A 7,999-nucleotide genomic window follows, 5' to 3' on the forward strand; every position below is an offset into this window, starting at 1 on the left:
CACAAGAAAAACTTTCCATTGTATATTTTATGTTCTGGAAATGATAAATAAGCCAAGACTTGCTGTTGAGCATTTCTAAATGACGTTTTCTTGCTTCTATCTTCTGCTGAGAAGAGTATAGAGCCAGATTTTTTTTTTTCAATTAAATAATAAATAAATAAATAAGAGAAATTGCAATAGCCTAGTAACTTTTATTAAATGCCAAATGTATGTTTCCAAAATTTAGGCATTGCAATGTTAGTTCTTAAGAAATAACAAAAAGAGCAAAGTATTGCTTCATTAATTTTCAGTGGCAACTGAGTTTACAATTGTTAATTATTAGATACAACTTTAAGAACTCAGATGAATTTCTAGTGTAAGATTATAGCATTACAATTTATGATTCTCATAATTCTGTGAGCATGTTTCCTCTCCTGAACAGAAAGAAACCTTAAATTTGAAAATAATTGCAAGTAATTTTGCAAGTTCACTAAGATAGTAACAGAAATCACGATACTAACCATGTTACTAACAACAAAATTGCCTCAGGACCACTAGCTAAACTGAACCATAAAGTTCTCATCTTTGGTCTCGAGCACTAATTAACTAATATCATATTAGCTGTTATCAGTTATTTATCTTTTACTTTAAAAGAAATATCCTCAGTTACTTTCACAGAAGATACATAATGAGTATTTCTATTATTTTTTCAAACAAGCTATACATACAAAGTCAAACATCCCTGTGAGTGGCTGTTTGTTCTGTTTGTCCCTTTCCTTTGGAAGCAAGGAAGAATATTTTTCTTTTCAACTCTCTTTTGTCTTGAATTCATGTTACACAGTAATGCAGTTTAGCTTTTATAGCTCCGACCAAAAGGAAGATGAAATTGAAAGAGATTGATCCAGTGGAAGAGGACCACTTCTGTTTATCAGATTTATGTCTCACTTGCATTACTACCAATTTACACTTTTTGCACTCTACCAATTCACTGAAAATAAACAAACAAAAACACACACACAAAAAATTCAATTTCCCCTGCCAATACCTCAACACCTCCTTTCTCTTTTACTTTCAATGCTTCCTCTCTGCCTCAGGCATAAATATTTGTAAACTCATCCCTGGCACAGCTGCACAAATCAAATGGAAGAATAAAGCTCCTGAGACAGTCGTTCAGTGCACTAGGACCTATGTGCTACCCCTCCAGCATAATTTTTAACCACCACATCTCTCCTAGAGAATAATTTTTCAAAAACTGGAAGTAGAAGTAACAGTTCTGACATACTTAATCTATTATCCAAGTAGAATAGACTACTTCACGGTCTTTTCTGCCTGGAGCACCATTATCCAACAGTAAACAGTCTCAAAAGCAGCATAATTAGTGCATCAGAATCTGGCACAGCCTTACTGCCATGACCTAGAGGCATAAAGCAATTCAGTAAAATACAGAGAAGCATTTGAATTCCTTTTCAACTTCTATAAAAGAAGTGGAAATGCCTGCTGAGGTGCTGCATGCCTTCTGAGATGATGCTTCCCAACACCCTTTCTTGGAGATGCCTGTGTGGCATAAAAACAACCTGAAAATATCCTTAGACATCACCCCGTACAATGATTCTTTGAAGGCCAAAGGGATTTTAGAGGATAAAGTGATAGCAGCTTTGCCCAGACAAATTTCCATCTTCCAAATATCTTTAAGACTTTGTCAGGGCACCTCTGGGCTACCCATGGGTGCTCAGGAGCCCTCAGAGCATGCCTCAGGCACTTCCCTGGGGACAGGGACAGGCTGAGGCTGGGTCTGCAGGTGGGCCCATCTGGGCAGGGGACATGGCCAGACAGGGCCAGGCTGTGGGGAGCTGGATCCTGGCCATGCTGCAGGGGCAGGGGCTGGTGGCACCAGGGCTGGCAGTGAATGCCTGGGCCTGGGCAGGTCAGGGAGACCTGGGGGCTGATGTGGGACAGTCAGGGCTGAGGGCGCCTTTGGGGACATGGTGGGTTTAGTATTTCAGGAACAGTACGATAATCAGACTCTGAATAAAAAAGGAAAGAAAAACAATTTCTTCCTTCTTATGCATGTCATTTTGTATACGGCATTTTTTATGTCAGTCTGCCAATTTAAGAAAGAAAAAATAGTAATTGCTTTTTACTTTTGTACATGCTACAAAGTGACTAAGAAGTAAATTAGATAAATTAGATGATGCTACCCTGTTTCAGTTTTGTCGATAGCACAATTTTGTAAATACAAATCTTCAAATCCTGGATTTTTTATTATTATTATTATTATTATTATTATTATTATTTTACCTTTGACTGAAAGAAAATTCTTTCATCCATGGTCATTGAATATTGAAGCAATACACAAAGGAAAGAAATTATTCACAGTTCTTTCACTTCACGTACAAGCACTTAGTACTTATTAGTGCTTAGTACTTCTGTAGTCCTAAATGGATGAGGTACAGAAAGTTGTTTGCTATTTCCTTTTATCCCTTTATTCTCTTTGGATGCCAGAGTCACTGACCGCTGGAATATGTCAGTACAACAGAAGATAGCATAAGGTCTTGTGCCAGGATCAATGTCCATGAACTGAAATGTGTACGGCTTCTTGAATTTAATTCTTTTTTAAAGTAACTCAGAGAACGATACAAATATAGACATATTTATAGAAATATTTTATTTAAATTTAAAAAAAAAAAAAAGTTCCCCAGGTCTTCTGTTCTACCCTTTCTAAAAATGGGAGTGATGTTTCCCTTTTTTCAGTCACCGGGCACTTTGCCTGACTGCCATGATTTTTCAAATGTGATGGAGAATGGCTTGGCGACTATATCAGCCAATTCCCTCAGGACTCTGGGATGCATGTCATTGTGGCCCATTGATTTGTAGCTGTTCAGTTGCATCAGGAGGTCCTGAACTTGCTCTTTGCTTACAGTGGGAGGGACACTGCTCCCCCAGCCCCTTTCTAGAGGTTTGGGAACCTGAGAGATGTGAGAAGCCTGACCACCAGTGAAGACCAAGGCAAAGAAGTTAAGTGCCTCAGACTTCTCCATATCTATTGCTACCAGTTGCTCTGGTCTTTGTTTGTCAGAAGCAGTATACACTCCTCAGTCTTTCTTTTGTGGCCAGTGTACCTGTAGAACCCCTTCTCATTATTCTTCGCATCCCTCGCCAAGTTTAGTACTGTCAGTGCCCTGGGTTTCTTCATCCTGTCTCTACATATTTGGACAGCGTTTCTGTACTCTTCCCAGGCCAGATGGCCCTGTTTCCACCATCTGTGCATTACCTTCTTTTGCCTGAGTTTGACCAGCATGTCCTTGTTCAGCCATTTTGGTTTCCTGCCTACCCTGCTTGATTTATTACATATGGGAATAGAGAGCCCTTGTGCTCCAAGGAAAATATCCTTAAAGAGTTGCCAATTCCGATCAGATCCTCTGTCCCTAAGGACCGTGTCCCATGGGATCTCATCCACTAATTCTTTGAACAGCTGGAAGCTGGCTCTTCTGAATTTCAGGATCCTGACTTTGCTCTTAGCCAGGCCCATTTCCCTTGAGATCACAAACTCGTCCAGGGTTCACTGCAATCCAGGCTTCCTCCAGTTATAACCTCTTTAATGAGCCCCTCCGCATTGTTGAGCACCAGGTCATGCACCAGTAATGCTTCTCCTCTGGTTGGTTTCTCTAATATCTGGTCCTTTGTTGGTCCAGTCCTTAATTTTTACCCACAGGCTCCCAACCTGCTCTTGGCTGTTTCTCAGAGTCAACTCTTCACCATCTATTCATTTCTTAACATAGAAGGCAACACCCCCACCCTTCCTTCCCTGCCTGTCTCTCCTGTTAAACCTTATAGCCCTCCATTCCAATGTTGCAGCTGTGTGATTTGTCCCACCATGTTTCTGTTACAGCAGTTAGATCATACTTGTCTAATTGCACTGTTTTCCAACTCCTCCTGCTTGTTTCTCATGCTGCATGGATTGGTGTAGGCACTTCAGCTGGGTTATGGATCGCATCACCTGTTTAGAGGAGTCCTTCCTAATTCGTATTGGACAATTCACAGTTATGATTCAGTCTACAACTTCCTCGCGAGGGGGAGTGGAGAGGCAGGTGACCTATTCTCCGTTATCACCAGTGATAGGACCCACGGGAATGGTGTTAAGCTGAGGCAGGGGAGGTTTAGGCTGGACAACAGGAAGAGGTTCTTCACCGAGAGAGTGGTCGCACACTGGAACAGGCTCCCCAGTGAAGTAGTCACTGCACCAAGCGTGTCTGAATTTAAGAAGAGATTGGACTGTGCACTTAGTCACATGGTCTAAACTTTTGGGTAGACCTTTGTGGTGCCAGGAGTTGGACTTGATGATCCTTATGGGTCCTTCCAACTCAGGATATTCTATGATTCTCAAAACACTGCTGAAGCCCGGGATTGAACCAGGGACCTTTAGATCTTCAGTCTAATGCTCTCCCAGCTGAGCTACTTCAGCCCTGCCTGAGTAATTTGATAAGCTTTTAAAATGAAATGTCTTTCTTGAGAGATTAACGTTCTCTTCTTGAGATTAACATTTTATGTTAAACATAAAAATGTTTAACATCTTTATTAATGATGTGGACAATGAGGTAGAGTGTACTGTCATCAAGTTTGCAGAGGACACAGAACTGGGAGGAGTGGCTCTTAACACCAGAGGGTCATGCTGCTATCCAGAGGAAACTCAACAGGCAGCAGAAACGGGCTGTCAGGAACCTCATGAAATTCACCAAGGGGAAGTGCAGAGTCCTACACCTGGGGAGGAGCAACCCTCTGCACTAGTACAGGCTGGAAAGCAGCCTTGCAAAAAAGGGTCTGGGGGATAACGAGTTTGATGTGAGTCAGAGGCAAAGGCCAACAGCATCCTGGGCTGTGCTAGGAGGAGTGCTGCCAGCAGGTCAAGAGAGGTGATCCTTCTGCTCTTCTCAGCACTGGTGAGGCCACATCTGGAGTAATGTTTCTAACTGTGGGCTCCCCAGTACAAGAGAGACATGGAGCTACCAGAGAGAGTTGTGCTCAGGGCCACAAAGATGACAAAGGGACTGGAGCATCTCTCCTATGAGGAAAAGCTGAGTGCTCAGACTGCTCAGCGTGGAAAAGAAAAGATTCAGGGACGATCTTCTCAATAGCTATAAATACCTGAAGGGAGAGTGCAGAGAGGACAGAGACAAGCTCTTTTCACTGGTGCCCAGTGCCAGGACAAGAGGCAATGGGCACAAAACGAAAAACAGAAGCTTCCTTCTGAACATCTTTACTTTACCACCTCTTTACTGTGAGGGTGACTGAGTATTGTCACAGATTGTCCTAAGAGGTTGTGGAGTCTCCATTCTTGGAGATACTCAAAAGATATCTGGACATTCCCCTGCATAATGCTATAGGTTGCTCAACTTGAGTTTGGGATGGGGCTGGTGGCTGATGTTGGACCAAATGACCTCCAGAGTTCCTTTCCAAGCTCAGCTATCTTGTGATTATTTGAAGGAATCTGAAATTTTTTTGGTGGCTGCTACATGATATGGGACTTACTGGGGACGTGCTTTTCTGGAATGGACAACTGTATACCACACAACACTGAAAATATCACTAGTCATCTACGTTTATGCAGCTGATTTTTGCCCTTAACAGCAGGTTAATTGAATTTTTCTCTGGAGACTCAGTAAACTATAGTAATCAGCCTACACTTTTGGAATGAGTTGATAGATATCAAATCTATTTTTCTATATAAGAGCTCAACTATTTTTCAAAATAAAAGTGAAAAAATGATTTGTACTGAAAGGCTTTTTACAACTTTGTATTTTTTTCTAATATATTTTGCTGAAAATATTATCAAATATGCCACTATAATGTATACCAGAAGATTTCTTCATTAATGTTTTTAGAAATATTTCAGTTTTGACATTTTAACTGAGATTTCATTATTATAATGTTGTAAAAGTCAGCCACAAGAAGATATATCATGATATTTGTAAAACAGAACTTACTTTAGAATGTCAACAATAAAAAATTTTTTTTCTCTTAATGACAATTGATAGTTATTAAATAACTATACTAGTTATTAGTTAAATTGTTTATTGTTATTAACTTAACAATAATTAAGTTAATTAAGTTATTATTAGTTAAATAGCTAATAGTTCTTAAAGAGAAACAAGTAAGCTTGTTTTGGTTGTTATTCATGACCCAAAAGTTTTGGTCGAGATGCAAGAATAAATGATAGTTCAAGACCAAGAACATAAATGGCAATATTCATTTCCATATGTTGTGCTATGCCACAGTCTGTGGAGCAAGCCAAAAATAAACTACAGTGTGTTTAGCACAGTTTTGCAGGTTTTTTGTTGTTGTTGTTGTTTGTTTGTTTGTTTGTTTCAGACTTTTAAGTACCACTCTCTTTATTAGAGTTACAAAACAGATTAATAACTGAACCAGGTATAACATTTAAACATAGTAAACTGTCTGGTAATTGAAAATACCAGACTGATTTAAAAACATATATATTTTAAAGCTATTTACAATGATTTATCTAGAATAGAAAAACAAATAATTGTTTATCCAATATTTGATACAAACAGCATAATACAGATAGTCAATCTACTTGCAATGTAGATTACAAATGATAAACAGATTATTTACTCATCTGAAGAACTGAAAACAAAGGGGTTAAAAAAACTGCTTAGTTTGAAATAATAATAATAATAATAAAGGTTTGATGCTGTCAGCTGATTACTATCATTGCTAAAGAAAATGAAGATAGAATGTAATAAAAGGAGAAAGCAACTTTGCATGCATCACAGTATAACTATATATGGAAATGTATACTATATTGTAAAATATACTATATTATAAAAAATAAAAGGTCTTTATAGAGTTGAAATGTCTTTACATGCAAATAGTTAGGATATCATCACTGAGATTGTCATTTGTTGACAGGCATTTATCTTTCAATATGCATACAGTTAGTATTTTTGTTTGCCAAATGCAGGTTAAAATAATAAATGAAAAGGCTTGGTACAGACATCTCACACAATGGTTAGAGGTAGATCTGATCCCTACCACAAAATCATAGAATCACAGAATCACAGAATGGCTGAGGTTGGAAGGGACCTCTGGAGATCATCTAGTCCAACCCCCTGCCGAGCAGGATCACCCAGAGCACACTGTGCAGGATGGCATCCAGGTGGACTTCGAATATCTCCAGAGAAGAAGACTCCACAACCTCTCTGGGCAACCTGTTCCAGTGCTCTGTCACCCTCACAGTAATGAACTGCCCTCTCATATTCAGCCTGAACCTCCTGCACTTCAGTTTGTGCCCGTTGCCTCTTGTCCTGTCTCTGGGCACAACTGAAAAGAGACCACCTCCATTCTCTTGACAACACCCCCCCCCCCCCCCCAAATATTTACATAAATTAATGAGGCTTCCCCTCAGTCTTCTCATATCCAGACTAAACAGGCCCAGTTCTGTCAGCCTGTTCTCATATGACAGGTGCTCCAGTCCGCTAATCATCTTAGTAGCCCTCCTCTGGACCTGCTCCAGTAACTCCATGTCCCTCTTGTATTGGGGAGCCCAGAACTGGACACAATACTCCAGGTGTGGCCTCACCAGGGCTGAGCAGAGGGGGAGGATCACCTTCCTTGACGTGCTGGCAACACTCTTCCGAATGTACCTCAGGATACCATTGGCCTTCTTGGCCACAAGGGCACATTGCTGACTCATGGTCAGCCTGCTGTCTACCAGGACTCCCAGGTCTCTCTTGCAGAGCTGCTCTCCAGCAGGTTAGCCCCCAGCCTGTACTGGTGCTTGGGGTTATTCCTCCCTAGGTGCAGGACTCTGTACTTGCCCTTGTAGAAGAACCTCATGAGGTTCCTCTCAGCCCAACCCTCCAGCCTGTCGAGGTCCCTCTGAATGATAGCACATATCAAATAGTGGATTTGTGTCTCTTTAATTTTTACCTATGCAAGAGAATATTGTCATAAAAATAGTGTGCTCAGGCAGTTATAACTAACACATTCAACAAGGTATAGTTAT

General features: G+C 40.4%; 1 non-coding gene across 1 annotated transcript; it reads right to left on the minus strand.

Moving 5' to 3' along the window:
* Positions 1 to 4,368: 4,368 nt before the first annotated feature.
* TRNAF-GAA (transfer RNA phenylalanine (anticodon GAA)) lies at positions 4,369 to 4,441 on the minus strand. Its single transcript has one exon. It is a non-coding gene; the product is annotated as a tRNA-Phe (tRNA).
* Positions 4,442 to 7,999: the final 3,558 nt, after the last annotated feature.

The sequence above is a fragment of the Cygnus atratus genome, chromosome 1 (assembly GCF_013377495.2).
Source record: "Cygnus atratus isolate AKBS03 ecotype Queensland, Australia chromosome 1, CAtr_DNAZoo_HiC_assembly, whole genome shotgun sequence".
Lineage (NCBI taxonomy): Eukaryota > Metazoa > Chordata > Aves > Anseriformes > Anatidae > Cygnus > Cygnus atratus.